This window comes from Hypanus sabinus, chromosome 4, assembly GCF_030144855.1.
Source record: "Hypanus sabinus isolate sHypSab1 chromosome 4, sHypSab1.hap1, whole genome shotgun sequence".
NCBI classification, from domain to species: Eukaryota; Metazoa; Chordata; class Chondrichthyes; order Myliobatiformes; family Dasyatidae; genus Hypanus; species Hypanus sabinus.
The window spans coordinates 162,612,301-162,635,717 of record NC_082709.1 but is presented as its reverse complement, the minus strand read 5'-3'; positions in this window follow the sequence as shown (position 1 = coordinate 162,635,717).

Here is a 23,417-nt window from a genome sequence, read left to right as displayed (position 1 = left end):
CCCCCCAAAATCATCTGCACACCAGTTTCTTCCTTCCCCACACATACCAGTGTCACCACCCAGACTAGCCTTACCTCTTGAGTAGTGGAGCAAACCAGGAACGCAATACTAAAAAATGAAGTACTCTGTAACCTCATGACCCCTATGGGTAACTGACATTGAGAAAGAGGTTCTTTTTCTTGTTTCATCAGAGAACTTGACGATGTGAATACGCGCGTGATTGCCTGTGTAGTCATGAGTGAGTAGAGTGTACAGCAATGGCCTTGGCACACACATTGAGGATGATGGGGAGGGAGGAGCAGTTATACATCCTGACTATCTGATGTCTGATGGCTGGAAAGTCCAACTCCCAGTTACACAGTTCAGGAATAGTGCAAAAACAATTTTTACTTCTTAAAGACATTTGCTTTGTACAAGAGGGTGATTCGTGACCCAATCAGCAATGTCATCAATTGATAATTTACAGAATTCCAGATTATCACCATTCATTGGGAAGGGAAAAAAAAGGTTTCCAACATTGTCAATTACTACATATACAAAATTTAATGTACATCACCTGGTTTTCTGCAATTAGTTAAGGGACTGTGGTGAACTACATATACCTGTCTGGACATGCCACCCCCCCCCCCCCCCACCACTGACTGCTCCTGTGACTCCTTCCACAGACCCCGGTATAAATATGGTGAACTACAGGGACACCAATCTAATGGCCTGTTTAAAGCTGCCAGACAAGCAGACATCCATGTGGAGAACTTAAGGAGTGTGTACTCCAGCTCATGGATAACTTCAAATCTTCACCCATCCAATTAAATCAATCACCATCATCCCTGTACTAAAGAACTCTACACCTTCAGAACTAAACAACTGCCGCCCGCTGGCACTGATGCCAATTATCATGAAGTGTTTTGAATGGCTGGTAATGGCACATATCAACTTCATTCTTGCCACAATTGACACTCACCAATATGCTCACTGACAGAACCCACACTACGACAGATGCCATCACATCTGTCATGCACCTGGTCCTGACAAACCTAGGGAAACAAGGATACTATCAGACTGCTGCTTCAGCATTCAACAGAATTGGGCTGCAGACCTTGGTGAATAAACTCCCACTCCTCTGTCTAGATGCGCCACTGTGCAACTGGGATTTGGACTTCCCAGCCAACAGGCATCAGATAGTCAGGATGCACAACTGCTCCTCCCTCCCCATCGCTGTACACTCCACTCACTCATGAATACACAGGCGAACACTCGAGTATTCACATTGTCAAGTTTGCCGGTGATACAATGAGAAAAAGAACCTCTTTCTCAATGTCAATATGACAAAGCACCACTGGCAGCACAGCAGTGGAAATGGCGTGCTGTTTCAAAGTCCTGGGAGTGCAGATCTTCAACAGCCTCTCATGGTGTCAGAACACCATACACAGTCAAGAACGCTCAGCAATGCTTCTACTTTCTGAGGAGGCTGAAGAGAGCTGGACTATGCGTGCCTGTAGTCATGACCTTCTACAGCTGCAGAGTAGAGCCTCCTACTGCATCACTGCATGTAACAGTAAACGGACTGCGATGGACAGAAAGGCATTTCCACAGCTGGTCAAAACTGCCCAGCATATCACTGGCATCAGCCTACCCACCATCAAAGACATAAATACAGAAAGGTGCTGGGAAAATGCTAGCAACATCATGAGGGGTCACACATGCTCTGCTCATGGACTGTTTCTCCCACTCTCATCAGGGAGGAGGCTACGTAACATCCACGCCAGGACCATCAGACTCAAAAGCAGTTACTTTCCCCAATCAGTTAGACTGATCAACACCTTTGCCCATGACCACTATTTTATCAGTTCCTGTCAGAGTCACCTTACATACAGGCACTCCCGTACCTAGCGTCACTTTATGTACATACAATCAGTCTTTGTACATAAACTACAGTATCTTATATTTATTGCCTTTTTTATTATTGTGTTCTTTATCTTAGTGTGTCTTTTTATATGCTGGATCGGATCCAGCGTGCCACTTCAATCTTCTTTACACTTACGTGCTGGAAAAGACATTAAACAATCTTGAATCCTTTACTAAGCCAATGGCAACAGTCTCTCTGCATTTACCTTTGGAAATCCGTGCACAGTAACATTTCTTCAATTTTCTTCACTCTATCTATTCTGCTGTAATGCTCACTACATTTCAGGTTAACCCTGCCTACATGCCAGACAACACATTTGATAAAGTTAAACACCACTAAAAATCACGAGTCCCATTTTCTTTGTGCATTTATAATATTTGAAGTAAACACCAGGAAAAGAAAGCAGTTAATGTCGTCATTGGAGCACAGATAAATTTTGGCTGACTGACTTCTTGCAGCATTTTCTGTATTTCAGGTTCCTGGCATCACCAGCATTTTGATTTTGTAAGGATTTTGGAATTGAATACACTCTTCTTGACTATTAAATAGACACCAGTTCCATGTACAAGTATACTTGCTGTACTCTGCTCATTTAAAATGACAATTAGAAGTAGTGGTTTCAAGATCTATCTCAGGGGGACACTACCATCAACTGAATCTACGGTATAATTCAGATATTTCAGTAGGTTTGCAACAAATATATTAGACAAAGTTTCAAATTTCTATCCTGTGAGGTAATTTAGTGAGAGGTTTATTGTCAATGAATTTATGACAGTTCAGGGGTGTACTGGGTACCCCAGAACATCGGCTTTGTTATTGGACTAGCAATCAAAAGGCCTGAACAAATGCTTTGAGCCACGAGTTCAGATTTCATCTTCATAGCTAGTGAATTAAAATTCTCAGTTAAATCTTGTGTAAAAAGTTGATAGCAATAATGGAGACCATGAAGCTAACTGAACTGGAAAATCCAATCTGTTTTGTAGAGTTCTTTCGACCATGAGATAAAGGAGGAGAATTAGGCCATTTGGCCCATTGAGTCTGGTCTGCCATTTCATCATGGCTGATACAATTTTTCTCTTAGTCCCATCTCCTGCCTTCTCCCCATATCTCTTCATACCCTGACAAATCAAGAATCTATTAACCTCTGCCTTAAATATATATAAAGACTTAATCTCCATGGCTGCCTGTTGCAAATAATTCCACAGATTCAACACTCACTGGCTAAAGAGATTCCTCCTCATCTCCACGTAAAAGGATGCCCCTCTATTCTGAGACTCTGTCCTCTGGTTTTAGACTCTCTCACTATAGAAAACATCCTCTTCACATCCACTCTATCCAGGCCTTTCACCATTTGATAGGTTTCAATGAGGTCACCCTTCAGTCATCTAAATTCTAGTGAATACAGGCCCAGAGCCATCAGATGCTCTTCATATGACAAGCCCTTCTATCTTGGAATCATTTTCATGAACCTCCTTTGAACCCTCTCCAGGTTCAGTACATCCTTTCTAAAATAAGGGGACCAAACCTGCTCACAATACTCCTAGTGAGGCCTCACCAGTGCTTTATGAAGTCTCAACATTACATCCTTCCTTTAATATTCCAGTCCTCTTGAAATGAATGCTAACAGCACTTTTGCCTTCCTCACTTTAGACTCAACCTGAAAATTAACCTTTAGGAAATCCTGCTCAAGGACTCCCAAGTTCCTTGCACCTCAGCTTTTTGTATTTTCTTTCCATTTACTAAATAGTCAACCCTTCCATTTCTTCTACCAAAGTGCATGACCATACACTTCCTGACACTGTATTGCAGCATCCATTTCTTTGCCCATTCTCCTAATCTAAGTCCTTCTGTAGCTTCTCTACCTCCTCAAACTACCTGCCCCTCCATCTGTCTTTATATCATCTGCAAACTTTGTAACAAAGCCATCAATTCCATCATCCAAATCATTGACATACAACGTAAAAAGAATCGGTCCCAATGCAGGCCCCCACTACCTATAAAGTGCTCCAAATGGCGTGCGACTCTAACAACCTCTGACAACCAAATCCAACTCTTGGCCTTCACATGTGGCTTAGCTACTAGGCCCAGCAGATCTGTTTTTACTGACAAGAGAAGGGGCAAGGGCGAACCACAAGTGCCTCAAAACCTGCTGCTTCGGGCAGGTGGGGCTTGTCAGCCTTGGACGGCAGGCCACCTAGGAGGAGGAAAACTCTGATTTTAAACCTCTGCTGCCTTGCAGCCATAACCACCCATGGGAAAGGCTTCAGGAAACCCTGAGGAAAAAATCTGGGGCTGGGGTCCCTAAGGCAGTTTGATGTTGTTTACAACTTTACTCTGGCAATCTCTGCAACGACACTGTTGCCAAGCCGTGTCGGCGCTTGCCCTTCAGTGACATGGGAGGGGAAACCCGCTGCACGAGCAGCAGCCGGTTCTTCAAACCTTCCTGCCCAGGCTTGCATCCTGGAGACGACACAGTCCACTAGAGGCACAAACCCATGATCTCCTGGGATCGATGGCTGCCCACTATTCTAGACTTTGTTCTGCCATTAAATCAAGGCAAATCTAACCTTCAGCTCTGCTCCACTATTCTGTCTGCTTGCATACCTTTAATTCCAAAGGCAAAAACAAATCTATGTTGGCCTTACACGAGGAAATCTGCAGATGCTTGAAATTCAAACAACAACACACACAAAATGGATCACAGCAGGCCAGGCAGCATCTATAGGAAGAAGCGCTGTTGATCTTTCGGGCCGAGACTCTTCCTCCAGCATTTTGTGTGCTATGTTGGCCTCAAAGGATTTACAATAATGGAGCCTCTTTGAGTTAGAAATTTCCAATTATTCATAATCCTCTGAGGAGAGAAATTGTTTCTAATCTCAATGTAATTTGGCAACCCCTTAACTTCATACTCTGCTCCCTTGAGGTAGATCTTGTCCAGATCTCATGGAACATCCTATTAGCATCTGCCCGCATAAACCTTTTAGATTATTGTATGCTTCTACAATAATTCCTCTCATTCTTCTAAACTCAATTCAGTATAATCCAACTTGCTCATCTTTTCCTTCACTCCAGAAAGTAACCTGGAGAAACTTCTCTGATCTGCCTCTAATGTTAGATATGAATTTTAATGATTATTAAATGTTCTAAATCAATACAAACAAATAATTAAATAAAAACAAACCTAAATATTTTCTTATTACTTTCTATTGTTTCTTTAATCTTTGCCCCACATTTCCCATTGAAATCAGTGAATCCTAACCTGCTGCCGAGCCCAGCAGGTGATTCCATGATTCCGCTGGCGAATTCCAGCAATATGTGCTCCTCTGCTGGATTCCACTTGGAGTACAGCAGTAGTACATACAGGCAGTTCTTCCTAACCTACCTGCAGACCGTGGAGTGTTTGCACAAAAAATAAACTGCTTTAGGAACTCAGCAGGTCAGGTAATATCTGTAGAGGCCAAGGAGTAATTGACTTCACGGGTGCAGATCCCGCAACGAAGCTCATTTTGGGGCTTTGGGACTCACTTCAAACTCAGCTCCACACTCCTGCATCCCAACGGCAAATGTCAGCATGGCTGATCCCTATGTACTGTATATAATTAAAGAATTGCTTATAACCATAATGACCATGTGTGGCGCATGGCCAAGTGGATAAGGCATTGGTCTAGTGATCTGAAGGTCACTAGTTTGAGCCTTAGCTGAGGCAGCATGTCGAATTCCTGAGCAAGGCACTTAACCACACATTGCTCTGCAATGACACCGGTGCCAAGTTGTACAGGTCCTAATGCCCTTCCCTTGGACAACCGGTGGTGTGGAGAGGGGAGACTTGCAGCATGGGCAACTGCCGGTCTTCCATACAACCCTGCCCAGACTTCAGTCATCATCAGAAATCAATGGAAAGCTGAAGATGACCATTGTGGTCTCTTTTATGATCTTCCAGATAATAACTTTCTGACTTCAGAGCTCAGTACTCCATTTTCGACAATAGAAAGTTCAAAGTACACTTATTTTCGAAGTTTGTGTACAGAATACAATCTTGAAATTTGTCTTCTTGCAGACAGCCACTAAACAAAGAAACACCATAGAACCGTTTGAAGAACAACCCCACACAAGACGACAAACTAGACATATGAAATAAATAATAAATTGCACAAACAGCAAAAAGGGAACAAATAACACACAAAACATTAAACATCAAACCATAAAGCTTGAGATAGAAGTTAGCTACATTAGATAATTCCAGTCTAAATAATGATTATTTTATTTTGAGAATTTTTATTACAAATATGTTATGTGTTCTTAATTAACTGTAGTTTTTTTTATTTCAGAAGGTCTTATTTTCTTCTGAGGTATTTATAATTATTGAAATATTTTACTGACTGCATGACTGGAAAAGCTCTGCGTATCAGCTTTGCCTTCATCTGCGACTGTTATAATCATTCCAGAGGTGGAGCCCTAAAGCTGCATTATCTGAGGTCTGATCACCATCTGGACCTTGCTGTTGAATGTGAGAATGCGGAGTTTTCAGCAAACTAAAATCTCTGCTTCCTGCTTCCTTACAATTAAGTGCAGGCATGGAGGGAGTGTGGGTGACAATGATTCCAGTCAACAGTCTCATTCAATCAGTATCTGGTCAGAGGCCAGTGACTTTGCTATTAATATTGCCATTCAAATACTACTAATAAGACAAACATTATCTTAGAAAACATTACCAACCTGAAACAATGCTTTGAATTAGAATTTATATATATTTATAAATATCATGTTATAAAATGGTTATCTCTGTGGTTTTGAAACAGATCAGGAATAGACTGAAGTAATTCTCCTCCATTAGAATTCTACATGGGATGTTTTTGGATTATGTGGATCTAAATGCTGGTATTTATAGTTCCCAGTACTCACAAATTTGCAGCTCAAAATTGTCCTTCATTTGGCTTTCATTGTTATACTTTATTAATGATAGTCATTTTTAAAGCATTTTGTAGTTTTGTATTCATTGTCTACAGCTGGGGAAGTTGCCAATCTGCGCACTTACCACAAAAGCCAGGTGTTGGCTAACAGCCACATTTGACAATGCAGCAAATCTCTCTTCTGTTACGAACCCCGTAACTGGGTCACTTACCAGCAAAGATAGAGAGGTCCGTTGAAGTCTGATGGTACTATTTTTAACAGTATTTATTGATAAAAATACACAAAATAATATCAATGCAAACATACAGATAATATACGTCGTCAATACTAAATCTAAAAGCGCGGGTATAATAATAACCAATAAGAAATAGCTCTATCGTTGTCAAGGGGATAATGTATTGTCCGATGGAAATAGAAAAGTCACTGTTAGTTCGTTCAAGCTGCAGCGTTTTGGTTTGAGAGAAAGACGGGTTAAAACTTGCCCAGTCCTTTTATGATGTCAATCCTTCGAGAGTCGTTGGGAGTTGGTTTCCCCGTTGTTAGCTAAAAGCCGTTCTTCCGTGGTAAAGGACACCGGTTCCGGGGCAAATGGAACCGAACGCACGTGGCCTCCCCCACCGGCTTCCGCTATTACGGGATCGCTAGCGTTTCTTCTGGTGCGTCTGAGGGGCTGTTCCCACAGACCCTCTTTTATCCTGACTCACAGGGTCTCAGATGTCAATCAGGTTGAGATGATGCAATCCCTCCACCAACCCCCCTCGGTTCATTGCCTGGGGCTTTGATGCATCCTACAGGATGCAATACACAAATCCGTCTCCAAGAGACAATAGCCGGTATCAATGGGTCCGCCTTCTCGGAGGCTAGGTCACATTCCAATCTTTGTGAATTCTGCATGTCTTTCTCTCATTTCCTGGGTCTCCTGAACGGACTCAATAGTGATCTTGTGATTCTCACAAAGGTACTCCGCACCCTTCGGCCCCTCAGAACTGTGGTACATTCATAACACTTCAAACCAGAAAACCAAACATATCAGATCTTTTGCAGGCTGCCAGCAGCTTATCAAAGCTATGATTTTAGCCAGTAGATAGGAAAATAAATTAACAAGTTGGCTGTTTTTAAAAAATGGAATTGAATAATATCTCATATTGCATCATTATTTGCCATTGGTGCTTTGTTCCTATTTCCATTTCAATGCCTGTGCAAATGGCCATTACTATTACCAAGGGACTGATATTCTGCTTTTCAAATTTTTGATACAATTAGTTTTCCAGAATTTATTTTTGCACAAAGTGACCCAGAAGTTTTTTAGACAATGTAATACAGGGATTTAGTGATCACTCATTCCATTCTCTCTGACCCCTTCACACCCCCAATTCCCAGTAATCACATCAGGTATATGATGAATGACTGTTGACAGGAGGCAGGGTGAGATGAATTTTGGATTGGACTTAAATTCTAATGTGCTTTACAAATGGGCATCCCAAACTTCAAAGCTCAAATTAAATATCAAGTTCAAGTTCAAATTATCAATCAACTGGAGGCAAGGGACAGTCCACTGCTCTGAGAAGTTTTCTCACCTCTGCCCTGAACTGAAGCTGTGGCTTTAACTAACGGGCTCCTGGATTGGCTGTGACTGGCTTTGTTGCTGTGGACTCACTTTCGTGAACTTCACATCTGAATGTTACTTGTTGAGCTTGATTATTTGCACAATGTGTTCCCCCCTCCCCCGCATACTGGGTATTTGATGGTCTCTTTTTTAACCTGGGTTCCAGTGTGTTTCTTTGTTTTGTAGCTTAGTTTTGTAAAGAGACAAATCTCAAGGCTGTATATAGTATACATACTTTGATAATAAAGGTACTTTGAACATGTATACCACTGAAAGAAACAACATTCCTCTGGGCCAAGGTGCCCAACACAGAACATAACTCACACACGAAGTACTATTACCACGTTTATTATTAAACTTGCTATCAAAGTACATGCACGTCACTGTATACAACCCTGAGACTTATTTCCTTGTGGACATTCAATGTAAATACAAAGAAACACATTAGAATCACTGAAAAGCTACAGACAAAGATGGACAAACAATGTGCAAAAGACAACAAATTGTACAAATACAAAATAAAAAAATAATAACAGAAGATAAATAAGTAGTAAATAATATTGAGAACATCGGTGTCGAGTCCTTGAAAGCGAGTCCATAGGTTGTGGAATCAGCTCAGTGGTGGGGCCAGTGAATTATCCCCTCTAGTTCATGTGCCTAATGGTTGAGGGGTAATAACTGTTCCTGAACCTGATGGTGAAGGGCCCAAGGCTCCTGTAACTAACTAATATGTTTCAATCAGGACTTACTCCCAGTCGCGCCCCCATCCCCAACATCTCACAGCCACTTCATAGATCATGGTTGAGAAACAGCAGTGAAACAGGGAAGAAAACCACAAGCTCTACATGGTTAAGGGCCTTTTCAGAAATTTCTTGTGGGTTACAAAGAACAGGAATGTCTACTCTCAAATATTTACCCCCTTCTTTTTCCAATTGTTGTATCCGCTCTACAATTTTGGCTGTAATCACCAAACTCTGCAAAGTCATACCTACTGTTCTCTCTCCTCGCATACCTGACGACCATTCACTTCCTGCAATGTTAATAGTCTTAACTGATGAACAGAGACCTTATCTCTGGCCGATAATTTTACACTCCTAGCCAACAGACAAGCAGCCAACTTAGCAGCTGTTTGATAAATATATTGGGAAGTGATTCTGACTTTTGCCATTAAGTTTGACAAGACTTACATAATTCTTTGTCTTGCATGATTTATTGGTCTTCGGCAAGTTCACCCATATTCTCCCTGCAGTATCTGTATTTCCATTAGCCCATCACTTTTCATAAGGTCATATCTGAAACAGATAGAGTGATCCGTGAACCTGCAACTGCAACCTGCTCAGCTCATTCACGTTTTAATCAATCACTATAACCTGACTGCTCCAGAACCAAATCTAGTTCCATTTCGATATTAACACAGAATTCTGCAGATGCTGGAGATCCAAAGCAACACACACAAAATGCTGAAGGAACACAGCAGGTCGGACAGCATCTACGGAAATGAACAGTCGATGTTTTAGGCTGAGACTCTTCTTCAGGATGGATATCTTTATAATTCTGATGTATTTTGAATTCGGTATATTTTTCATGAATAGATTAATATTCAATCAGTCTCAATAGCAACTGGATTATGAATTTCTGTTTCTTTTGGGCATTAATTTGCAAAGTGTGGATGTGAATAAAGTATTATCAACATGAAGTCAAGCAGCTGATGATGATCCTCACTCCATCCGGAAGATTGCTGATAGAAAATATTTCTTCTGATTCCTATGGAATTAAAACTTCTTATCTAGCCTAAGACAGATTATTGGTATCCAACCAGATAGAGAGTATTTCTTATTTATTGATTGAATGAAATGAGCTGTGTAAATCACAGAGTCATAGTCAAACAGCATGTAAACAGACTCCTGAGTCTGACTGGTTCATGCTGACATACTGACCAATATTCTAATCTAAGCTAGTCCCATTTGCCTGCATTTGGCCCTTTTAATGTATCTGCCCCAACCACTTCTTGTGTAAGTTTTCCCCCTATATATAGACCACCTTCTGGGTAATAAGTTGCCCCTCAAGTTCCTATTTAACCTCCCCCTTCTCACTATAAACCTATGCCCTCTCATTCTTAATTCACAAAGCCTGGGAAAAAGACTGTGCATTGTCTCTGTCTATGACGCTATGGTTTTATACAGCTCTATAAAAACTTCGCTCATCACCTGCTCCAATGAATAAAGTCCTTGCCAGAACAAACCCTCACATATCTCCTGTTAACATCCTCTTCTGCACCCTTTCCAGCTTTCTTACGGCAGGATGACCAAAACTGAAGGTAACACTCTATCTGCAGCCGTGTCAACATGTACTGCAACGTAACATCCGAACTGATGAAGGCCAGCATGCCAAAAGGCTCCTTAACCACCTTTAATGCCACCTTCAGGGAACTACGCACTCGGACTCTTAGATCTCTCTGTTCCACGACACTTGCCAGAGCCTTACCACTCGATAGAAAGTTTCAGATCAAGATAGAAAGTTAATTTGCCTTCCCAAAATACAACACTTTGCACTTCCCCAAATTAAAAATCATTTGTAGTTCCCTACGGAAATCACCCCGACATCTCTCCACCCAGAAAAAGTACTGTGGTCCGCAGCCACCAAGACGGTCCACCTCATTGAGCTAACCATCTCATGGGAGGAAGGAGTGGAATCTATCCATGAGTGGAAGAGACTGAACTACTCAGCTGAGTGTAAGGAAGCTGGCCAGAGGACCATCATCTACCCTGCAGAGGTAGGATGCCAGGCTTTGTCAATGTATCGATGACAAGGTTACTCCCTCATATGGCACTGACTGGAGCGAGGCTCAAGAGGGCCACCAGAGAGTTGACTGAAGAGGCAGAAAAGGGTAGCTTTTGGCTATGACCAAGGAGGAAGTAGAGAAATCGAGGGACTGACTAACCCCATTGGAGGCTGCAGGGCATGGTAGGAAGGCGTCCCTGCCACTGCTTTGTCAACAGGAGATGTACCACGGCTAAGGGAGTGAAACATCAATGAATGGTGGTCCCTGGCTGTTGACCCTACAGCTGACCTAAGGGTAGTGTTGGAGATGTGGCAGCAATACCAAGCAGGAAACAACATCTTCCGATGCATCTCATTGTCATTCCTCAGCTCAATTATCCAGCTGATCAAAATCCCTCTAATTCCTGATAACCATCTTCATTGTCAACAAAACTATTATTTTAGAATCATCTGCAAATAAACTAACCATGTACATTCTCATTCAAATTATTGATATAGATGACAACCAACACAGGGCTCAGCTCCAATCCCTGAGGCACAGGTCTCCATTCAAACAAACAACCTTCTACCTTCACCCTCTACTTCCTAACATGAAGCTAAACGTGTATCCCAGCTAGCTCTCCCTAAATCTCATGGCTTAGCAATCTACCATGAGGAATCATAACGAAGGCCTTACTGAAGTCAACATAGAGTTTATCCAACACCCTGTCATCATCAATATTCTTGGGTACTTCTTCAAAAAGCTCAGTCAAATCTATGAGATATAATCTACCATGCACAAAGCCTTACTGACTATCCCTAATCAAAACCTGTCTTTCCAAATTCTTCTGTAACATACCTCTCAGACCCCCTTCCAGTAATTTGCCTACCACAGATGTCAGGCTTACTGGTCTATGGTTAGCAACATTTCCTTTGCAGCCCTTCTTAAATAGAGGCAAACATTAGTCACACACCAGACCTCTGGAACCTCACCTGTGGCTAAGGATAATGCATACACTTCAGACAGAACTCTCTTAATTTATGCTCTAGTTTCTCATACGGTCTTCTTGGATGTACCCAATCAGACCCCAGAAAGTTTTCGACCTTCACAAGTTTTGGAATGTCCAGCACCACTTCTAGTGTAACGCAGATTATTCCCAAGTCATTCCCATCAACTACCTGAAGTTTCAAAGTCTTCTTGTCTTTCACCACAGTAAAAACAGGAGAAATAGTCAATGTCCATCTCCTGTGGCTTCATACATACATATCCATTTTGGTCATTACGGGGTCCCAGAGCCTATTCACCCACCCCCTCAATATACTGGTAAAATCTCTCTACAATCTCCTTAATCTTCTCTGCTAAAGCTATTATTGACCCGTTTGCCCTTCTGATTTTGTTCTTAAATATACTCCTGCATTCCCTATGCTCATTAGGGAATAACATGATCCAACGTGCTTGCTCCTGACCCACGCCTCCATTTTTTTCTGAACGGGGTTCACTACTCTTATCTCTCCATCAGGAACATGAATACCTTGAACTCTCATTATCTCACTTTTAAAAGCAAGGCTCTCCTTTGCTGGTAAACAATTTACCCCAATTGTCTAATACTGTCAGAATTTGTCTTACTCTAATTTAGTACTTTATCTAGTGGACCAGATCTGCCCCTTTCCATAACTAATTGAAAACTAACAGAACTATGGTCACTGGTTCGAAAGTGCTCCTCACTGACACCTCAGTTGTTTGTCTTGCCCCATTGCCCAAGAGTGGGTGAAGCTTCACCTTCTCCCTAGTGGGGCCCTTTATACATTGCCAGAGGAAACTTTTCTGAGCATACTGAAATTCCAGTCTATCTCAGGCCTTAGTTCACTTTGGCAGTTCCAGTCTATAATAGGAAAACTAAGATCCTCTACTCAGTCTCTGGGGACTAATTAGGAATCCAAGAACACTTATTCTAGCACATTTTGCAAACTCCCTGCATATAGATTTCTCCAATTTCTGTTGCCCATTAAGGGACGTTTAGTCCATTCCTATTTCTCAGCTACACCCATAAAGTCTCACAGGATGATCCTTCAGAAATATTATCCCGACCACAGTCTGGATGCCTTCCTTAATCAGAAATGCAACCTATTCTCCTCTCTTGCCTCTACTTCAATCCCCTGTAAAGCACTTGTACCCTGGAACATTTAATTGACAACTTTGAGTCATGTTTATGCAAAGGCTGTTAATTTCCCAGTACCACATAGCTATCCTTTCCCCGAGTTCTTCAGGCTTACCTGTTATGTCTCTTGCATTGAAACAAATGTTATTTAATCCACCAATCTTTCCTTTCTCCCAGCCATGCTGCTGCCTGAATTTACTGCAGTTGAATTCTGTGACATCTTCCAGCCACCCATCTGCCTCAGTATTGCTTTACTTGCCACTCCCTGCTCACCATGTTTTAACCTTAACTAGCAATGCTAACAAATCTGCCCACCAGGATAGTAGTCCCCCCTCGAGTTCAGTGCAACCCATCCATCTCGTACGGGTCGCCTCGATCCCAGAAGAGGTCCAAAAAAAAAATAGGAATCCCTGCCCCCACACCAACTCTTCAGCCACAGATTCATCTGCCATTTCCTCCCATTCTTACCCTCAATAGCACGTTGCAATGGGAGTAACCCAGAGATTACTCCACTCAAAGGCCTGCTTTTTAACCTCTTTCCTAACTCCCTACTTTCACTCTGCAGGACATGGTACCCTTTTCTACCTATGTTGTCTGCACTAAAATAAACAGCTTCTTACTGCTCCCCCTCTCCCTTGAGAATATTCTGCAAGCACTGATATAATTTTAGAACTTCTCCATCAATGGCTGCTTTGAGCTAAGCTTATACAGATCATCTTTATGCCATAGTTATTTATCTGAAAGAAGTGTGATTAACTAAATTATTAAATAATGCTAAGTATTAATACATAATTCATGCTATTTTCCTCTGATCATTCCTACCTTTTTGAAATTATATTGCAGCACATTAGCAGGAAAAGAGCTGAGTTTTGCTTGTAATGGTGAATTGAAAGTCACCGAGTAAATCAAGCAGTGAGCATTGCAGTCCATCAACAGCACCTGGGGCGATGAGCTTAATAATGAAGAGGATTTACAATTATCACCACCCGGGCATGGAGAGCTCATTACCTCCTGCTCAGAAACAGGGAGAAAGTGGCTATTGACAGTCATATTACTCTGGAGACGAGGACGAGAGCACCCCAAAGGGTAAAGAATAAGTGAGACACACGGATCTAAATAAACACCACTCGAGGGTGTCCAGAGTCAGATTTCTGTCCAAAACAGTGGATCACAATGTCAATAATGACAACATGAGTCTTTATGCAATGTCTGGAACTTAGTTAAACATTTCAGCAATGTTATCAAATGACATTTGATACTATCGATATTTGCCATATTAAGGAACTTCTAGAGATGATGATCAAAACAATTGGCTAGAGGTAAGATCTTTAGTGAATAGTATTAGAAGAATTAGTAGACAGAAATTCACCCAAAGGCATTTGACTGAATTATGCTGGTGCATGAGCACAAGGCAATGGTCACCATAACCTGCTCTTGTTTCTACATTAAAGTAAAGGGTTCTGCTCTGGTCAGTAAAACAATATTTGCATCTGTGATTGTACAATATTAATGGAAAATATTCAATCTCCAGTTTATAAAGGAATATATTTTAATAATGATTTTAATTGCAACCCAAAATTTATGAAAGTGCCTTGTAGATCATTAAGAGCTATTTGGAAGTATGCCTGTATTTCTGTAAGTATCGTGCCACATGACCAACAGCTCTTTAGGCTGCATCAATGTTCACAGAAAGTTCCTGAACGGCAGGCTGTGAAATACCTATGAGTGGAAAATGGGCATGCTTTAATTTTAGCATCTCATATTTCACGTTTTCATTGATATCCCTTTTAATGAAACAGGAGAATTTGACAAACTATTTCTCCTAGTATTTTCAGAATTCACAAAGACTAATACCTTTAGGAACTGGATTCAAAAGTTAGGAGAAACAGTTGGAAACTACATTATTATTCTGGAAAACCTATAATGATATAGTAAAAGTGTATTTCTGAACTGCATGCTGAGAGACGCTTTCATACTTGGACTTATGGATGAATGTATGTATGTAGTCCAAATTTTTAAGAGGCAAGATTTCAAAGTTATATTAAGGGACAATGTTCAAGGCAATGATACAACTATTAACACAGCTACACACTGTTCCATTATGAGAAGGAACACATAACAGGAAGTTTATCAGCTGCTGTGGTGGGAAGCATTTTAAGGAAATACTCACTGAGAATCTTCATTTAGATAATACACTTTCCTATTTTCTTGCCTCAGGGTACAATTTCACACTGGCTGCTTTATACTCCATTTTGCAGCCCTTTGCTACTGTTACGTACCCCGTAACTGGGTAGCTTACCAGCAAAGATAGAGAGGTCCGTTGAAGTCTGATGGTACTATCTTAACAGTATTTATTGATAAAAATACACAAAAATAATATCAATGCAAACATACAGATACTATACATCATCAATACTAGATCAAAAGTGCGGGTATAATAATAATCAATAAGAGATAAGCTCTATCGTTGTCTAGGGGATAATGTATTGTCTGATGGAAATATAAAAGTCACTCAAGTTCATTTAGGCTGCAGCCTTTGGTTGGAGTCAAGAGAGAGAGATTTTGAAACTCGCCAGAGTTTCCTTTTTTATGATGTTGATCCTTCGAAATGTCATTGGTGTCCTTTTCCTTTTAGCTAAGCCGTTCTTCCATGGTCAGTCCCGCCAATCCCAGGCAATGGGAAAGGACGCACGCAGACCCCACCGGCTGTCGCTATTAAACGCTGATTTCTAGCGTTTCTCGTGCGTCTAAAGGGATTGTTCCCCAGACCCTCTTTTATCCTTACTCGCGGGGTCTCAGATGTCAATCAGGTTGGGATAGTGCCATCCCTCAACCAGACCACTTTGGTCATTCCCTGAGGGCTTCCATGAAGTGCAGTACTCAATACACAATTCCGTCTCCAAGAGACAATGGCCGTTTTCTGTGGCTTTGTATCGCTGAGGGGCCAGGACATTCCAAACCTCTTGTGGATTCTGCGTGTCTCTCTCTCATTTCCTGGGTCCCAGACCCGCATTAATAGCAATCTTGCGATTCTCAAAAAGGAGGGGCTACTTTGTACCCTTCCGCCCCTCAGAGTTGGGGCACAGTCGAAACACTACTAACTTACTTCGTAGCCTCCTCACAACTTACTTCATAACTTACCTTCTAACTCATCCATGTATTATCAGCAAATCTGACAACCAGAGCTTCATTGCTTTCTCCACATTATTAATAGAACTTTTATAAAGTTATGGCTCTAGCACTAATAACTGTGGCAGAACAAATGTGATAACTTGCCAATGAGAAATAGTGGCCTGCTCTCTGCCTCCCCATTAGCCATTCAGTTTTCTCTCAATGCCTCCTACTCCATAAGGTTTGATTTTCCAAGGCTGCTGAGTGCCTTTCTTGACAAAGGAAATTATAGAATGCACACCTGGTCCATCCAGAACCACATAAGCATTTTTTTCAGTTGAGGCAGAGAAAAACTGCTAATAAGAGTAAACGGGGAAATTAATTCAGGCCAGAAATACAACTCAGTCCATAAACACAGAAGATGGAAATCCAGAGTAACACACACATTGCTGGAGGAACTCAGCAGGTCAGGGCTGATGAGGAGTCTCAGCCCCGAATGGCAACAATTTTTCCTCTCCATAGATGCTGCCTAACCTGCAGAATTCCTCCAGCATTTTGTATGTATTACAGCACACATAATATAAATGAATCCCTATTAAAGTATTGTTTTACTGGCCTGTGATAGTCCTTTTAGTAAGTTTAACCTGATGGAGAGAAAAGGGGATGAACTGACCAGACTAGGGTCCCATACTGGTAAACAAAAGGAACAGTTAAAATGAATTACAATTAACTACCAGGACATTTTGCACCAATCTGTCGAAGCTTCCTTTTTTGTTTGGCCATGCAAATATAGAGAGGAATAATTAAGTAGAGAAATGCAGGAGCTCAGTGTTAGCCCTGGAGCCATCCAGCAATTTAGCCCCATTTCAGTTTAGCCACTTTCCACAGTCAAATTAGATAACTTTACTAAGGTAGTTCCTAAGGTAATGCTGTCATCAACCTTCACTGTTCAATAACTTTATTAATAAAATGCTTCTTTGGAGTGTAGAAGGTTGAGGGGGGACTTGATAGAGGTATTTAAAATTATGAGAGGGATAGATAGAGCTGATGTGGATAGGCTTTTTCCATTGAGAGTAGGGGACATTCAAACGAGAGGACATGAGTTGAGAGTTAAGGGGCAAAAGTTTAGGGTAACACGAGGGGGAACTTCTTTACTCAGAGTGGTAGCTGTGTGGAACAAGCTTCCACTAGAAGTGGTAGAGGCAGGTTCGATTTTGTCATTTAAAAAAAAATTGGATAGGCATATGGACAGGAAAGGAATGGAGGGTTATGGGCTGAGTGCAGGTCGGTGGGACTAAGTGAGAGTAAGCGTTCAGCACGGACTAGAAGGGTCGAGATGGCCTGTTTCCGTGCTGTAATTGTTATATGGTTAAAACAAAAATGATAGTTTATGATGATTCTAGATGCTGATAGTGAAACTTTAATATCGGAGTCACTTTAAGAAAACAGAACGAGTTAATCATCTGTATCATAAACAGTGCAGAGTAATCATTGAAATATCAAATTCACCTTAACATTTGACCACTTAGCACAAAACTGAAGACACAGCAGCAATGTGAGTTAGAATAGAAAGCATTTTTGACAGTTGGAACTACACATCAAAAATACAATTTAGCTTTTGTCAATCAATTTCAACAACTGGCATCATATTCAGTTGGCGAGGGAGACAAATCTCCATGTGCCATGGGGTACATCATTGCCTTGTTGCGCTGGCAGAATGTTACCTGGAGAACTTGAATGTCAATCGGACACATCAAGGACGCATAACATCCAGGCCTTGCTCTCTTCTTGCTGCTGCCATCAGAAAGGTGGTACTGTCTTCTGTCTTCTGTCCCACGTCACCAGTTTCAGGAAACTCGGAATCCTTCAGGCATCACGTTTCTGAATCAATGTGAATAATTTCAGCTGGCTCATCTCTAAACTGAATCCACAACCTATGGATTCACTTACAAAGACTTAAAAACTCATATTCTCAGTGTTATTTAGTTATTTATTATTTTTGTATTTGCGCAGTTTGCCTTCTTTTTCACGTTGGTTGTTTGTCAGTTTTTATTTATATATAGTTTTAAATTGACTCTATTGTATTTCCTTGTTCTATTGTGAATGCCTGCAAGAAAATGAATCTCAAGGTAGCATACAACGATATATATGTATTTTGATAATAAACTTACTTTGGACTTTCACATCAAAGAGCGTGTGCAGAATACAGGCTGCAAAGGGAATATGAAAGGTACAAGTGGCAAAGGAGGTTAATCTTTACACAAATAATGACAACGATGGTAGGTGCTCATTGACGTTAGTTAATTTCCTGGAGTGTTTGCAGGAAAACATACAGAATGATAGTCTACAAATAGTGGAGGTGGTGTGGGGGGGGGGGCGGGTTTGCAGTATAAATTCTTTCCTAGACCACTGAATAACAACTGGAATGCAATTAAAATAAGGAATTTTGTGGGAATTAGTCCCAAAACAGTGAATAATCAAAACTGAGATGTGCTGCTCCATGACTGTGTACAACAAAATGTAACAGAATCCACCACGACCTGACAGCCTGGGAGATATGTAGCAGTAGAGACAGTCTAAGGTTGTGTTAAGGCACAAGATTGGTATGGACTACTGAAGAAAGTTCATAAAGAAACATGACACTGCACAATTTTGAATCATTCATAAAGTGCATTTTGGATGGTTTTCATTCAGAACTTTTAAATTGTATTAAAGTCATTTACATATATTCCTAGATCTAAATTCTAGAGGTATCTTCATCTAGGAATGTTTGATAGCTATTCCTAGACAGTGTCCTAAACTGCCAATTAGTTCAACACACTTCACACATAGTAATCTGTTATCTGGCCATCCCCCATTCCAGGGACCGGGGGTTACACCATCTGTTATTTGTCCAGGTCGGTTTGTGCTTCCATTTTTTTTCATTCATTACATTTATACATGAAACTACTCTCCTTACACCATCCACCTTCAAAATTCACCTTTCCAAGGTTGATAACTATCTAAAATTAATTTTGAAACTGCATAAAAACCTGAAAGAATATTGTCTCCAATATGCATTATCTCTAAATGAAAATATTCCTGAAACTCAGATCTGAAAGACAGATTTTTTTCTCTCATTAGGTTTGCTGTCACTACAAGGCCAAGACTATACAGGCAACTATGAATAATTATTCAAATGAACCAGCTATGGAAAGTGAAAACTTTATATTCACTGTGCTGCTGGCATCTTTGCTTCTGCAATGCAGACCAAAGTTTTAAATCACTTTTAAACGCATGGAACGCACTCTATATTCTATATGTAGTGTTCATGCCACTGCACTAACGTTAAAGGCCATAAAAATATATCTACATAAGACAATGCCTCAAGAAGACAACACCCAACATCAAAGATCCACACCATGCAGGTCATGTCAGCTGCCATCAGGCAGGAGGTACCCACAACTCCAGATTCAGGAACAGCTACTTCTATTCAACTACCCTGGCCTGCATAACTTTAACCACCACGTCAGCATAGCAACACCATGACCACTTTACACTACAAACAATTTTTTTTGCTCTAATTGTATTCTTCCTGGCACAGAACATAGAACAGTACAGCACAGTACAGGCCCTTCAGCCAATGATGTTATGCTGACTCCATAATCAATCTAATGCTCCCTCCCCCCACCACCACATATTCCTTCATTTCTTCTTTCACCTATATGCTTATCTAAGAAACTCTTCAATCTACCTAATAAATTCACTTCTACTGCCATCCCTCACAATGCGTTCCACACAATTACTGCGTTGTGTAAAAGAAAAGCTACCTCTGACATCCCCGCCTATACTTTCCACCAATCACTTTCGAAGTCATGTTTAATTTCTGTAGAATCTCTTGTGTTTATAACTCGTTGAGTTCCTCCATTATTTTGTGTTTGTTGTTTAATTCCGTTTTTTTTTCTTCGTGTGAATGTAGTGTACCTGATGCTGTGGATTGTGATGTTACTGTATTTCACTGCACCTGTATGAGTACTTGTGCATATAACATTAAACTCTACTTTGACTTCAAAAATGCACTTGCTGTCTGAGCTAGGCGGCTTCAAATCGCACTCATGTCCCAGGCTCCTACTTCATAGGAAGTGTACCTGTCTCAGAGTTAGCTACACTACTGTAATTGCAGCACACCAGCTGTAACCCTACAGTTAAAAATGTAATGCTTTGGAAAGAGTAAATTTATAACAGGTATAAAACAAGTGGAGAAAAAAAGAGAGTTAGGGGAATTTTAACCTGTCTAATTATGTGGGATTAATTAACAAATACAAAAAAGTCTGCAGATGCTGGAAACCCAGAGTGTCAGGCAGAAATGCTGGAGGAACTCAGCGGGTCAGGCATCATTTGTGGAAAGGACTAAAGGGCCAATGTCTCAGCCCAAAATGTCAGCTTTTTATTCCTTTTCATAAATGCTGCCCGACTTGCTGAGTTCCTCAAGCATTTTGTAGGTAGGATTGGTATAGCTGAAGGTCTGAAAAGCTTATGCTTCTTAAATCAATTCTCACAATATTGAGTACTAATTATAACTGAAACCGAGGGGAAATCAACTCATCCAGTTCCAGGGAGTAGGTTGCTCCTAAATCAGGGGTTCCCATTCTCTTTCATGCAATGAACCCTTGCCATTAACCAAAGGGTCTGTGGAGCCCTATCTTAAATACTCTAATGTGGTTGTCTGCATGAAATGTTTGGGCAGATATTTTGCTGGTATGAGATTACTGAGCTCTTGTCAATGATCTTGCCAATCTTCATGCCAACATGAAGTGCTTCTTTCCACTCGGACCCTGGCTTGTTGGCATGGCAGGGGTTGTCATAGTTCAAGCGGCTGCCAACACATACAATGGCAATGTCAGTGGTGAGCTGCCACTCCCAACTTTCAAAACAGTCACTGCTATTGAATGTCTGTTAGCACCTTCGACATTTAAAATAGTTTGACCAACTTAACTGGATTTTTAAAAAATAGTTCCAGCAGGAGCCGATCACTTCAGCATGTTTGGACGTCCTCGAGAAAGGCTCAGCAGGCAGACTTCCTAGTCTGAGAGAAAATCTGATAGAAATCAGTGGCATTTTGTGTGCTGCTTGATTCCATTGACAGAGAGAACACGACAGATAGCAGCCAGGTAGCGGGTCCAAAGATGCCATGGCTGGTTTCAGTCCCTGCCAGCTCTGCAAATGGGACCTCTCTTGAGAATCACATATTAGCATAGCCTTTGTGCTAGAAAATCCAACCCATTAATTATCTTCTAGATTTAATTCTGGCCATCCATGATTCCCTGGCTTTAGGAAATCCATCAGCTAAAGTGGGAACTACAGCATCGATGAGTGAGGCACTATTTTCATATTGCTTGAGGGCCAGGGAAAGCTGGATTACTCTCTCTGATGTCCTCACAGCCTGAACCAAGCTTCCAATGTTCAAAGTAAATTCATACAATATACAATTTTGAGATTCATTTTCTTGCAGACACCCACAGGAGAACAAGGTACAATTAAATCCATGACAAAAACATGCATACAAAGACTGACAAACATCCAATGTTCTCAAGAGGATAAAAATGTGCAAATTATTTTTAAAAAATGAATTCTTTCTGCCTGAACTATTGCATCTCCATAGTTTTTTGTACCGATTTAATATGTCCATATTAGTTTGCTTTTCTATAGATATAAATACAAAGCACACCACACAAAACATTGAAGGAGCTCAGCACATTGGGTAGCATCCATGGAGAGGAATGAACAGTTGAGGTTTTGGGCTAAGACCCTTCAGCAGGACTCTCCATAGATGCTGCCTGACCTGCTGAGTTACTCCAGCATTTTGTGCGTTTTCCTCTGGATTTCTAGCATCAACAGAATCCCATGTTGTGATACAAATACAAGAAGTTTTAGAAATCAATGCACTAAATGACTTCAACCAAATGTAGAGTTGCACAAATGCAAAATGGACAGGTGTTACAATCCCAAAAGATGCTCCTTCTGAGGAAAGAAGTCACAAACTTCAACTAATATTGAATATCAAATGTCTATTTAAAAAGAGGCATGAGGATATTTCCTGCTCACATTTCTCAAAATAATAGTTAATAGAATTTGTAGTTATGTGATAAAGTAGGGTTAAAGCAAAATTCATGGTTTAAACAAGCAGAAAACGATAAAGCTATTTCCAGCCTGTTCAGTCATGATCAAAATGTGGATGAGGTAAATCTGATAATAATGTTTAGTTTTTCAGCAAATATTATAAAAAAAATTGAATAAGCGAAATAGTAGGCATCTGAAGAGAACTGACTATTATCAATGTCCTGTGCATTTATTATACTTGTCTTCTAACTGATCTAATATGAAAGCATGATCAGTTTAAACCTGCAATACTGCTAACCTTATTTAATTTTGAAAATATAATTAATCCTTACATTATATTGCTTGTGTATCTGCCTTGCAGTATTACAATGATTATCAATACCATAGATGTTAATAAATATAAATAAGTGATATTATCTTAATAGTATTATAATATTTTTACAATCAAGTAATTTATTTTAAATTGAACTTTGAACATAGCTTCTCCTTCAGTCATCATATCCAGACTTCAATAAATGCAGAATTATCAGCTTGCGTTCTTATGACAGATCATGTCATTATGGAGACAGCCCGAGCCTTGGAAATTCACACAGTAATCACCTGGTTCAAAAAAAAATTACACAAAATCTTTAGCACCTTAGGAAAGGAACTAAACTGCCTCAGTCATTATCACTGCTTTGAAACAGAGTGGATAACTGATAATTTAAATTACATGGCACATGAAATAGGAACACTCCAACAAAATAAGATTCAGAAACCATCAATTGCATTATAAGTCAATAAATATAGGCCCATTACAAGAAAGCATAAAGCAAAAATCCTTTAAAACAAGTAATGCCTTTTTTCACAGTTTAACTTACTGAAT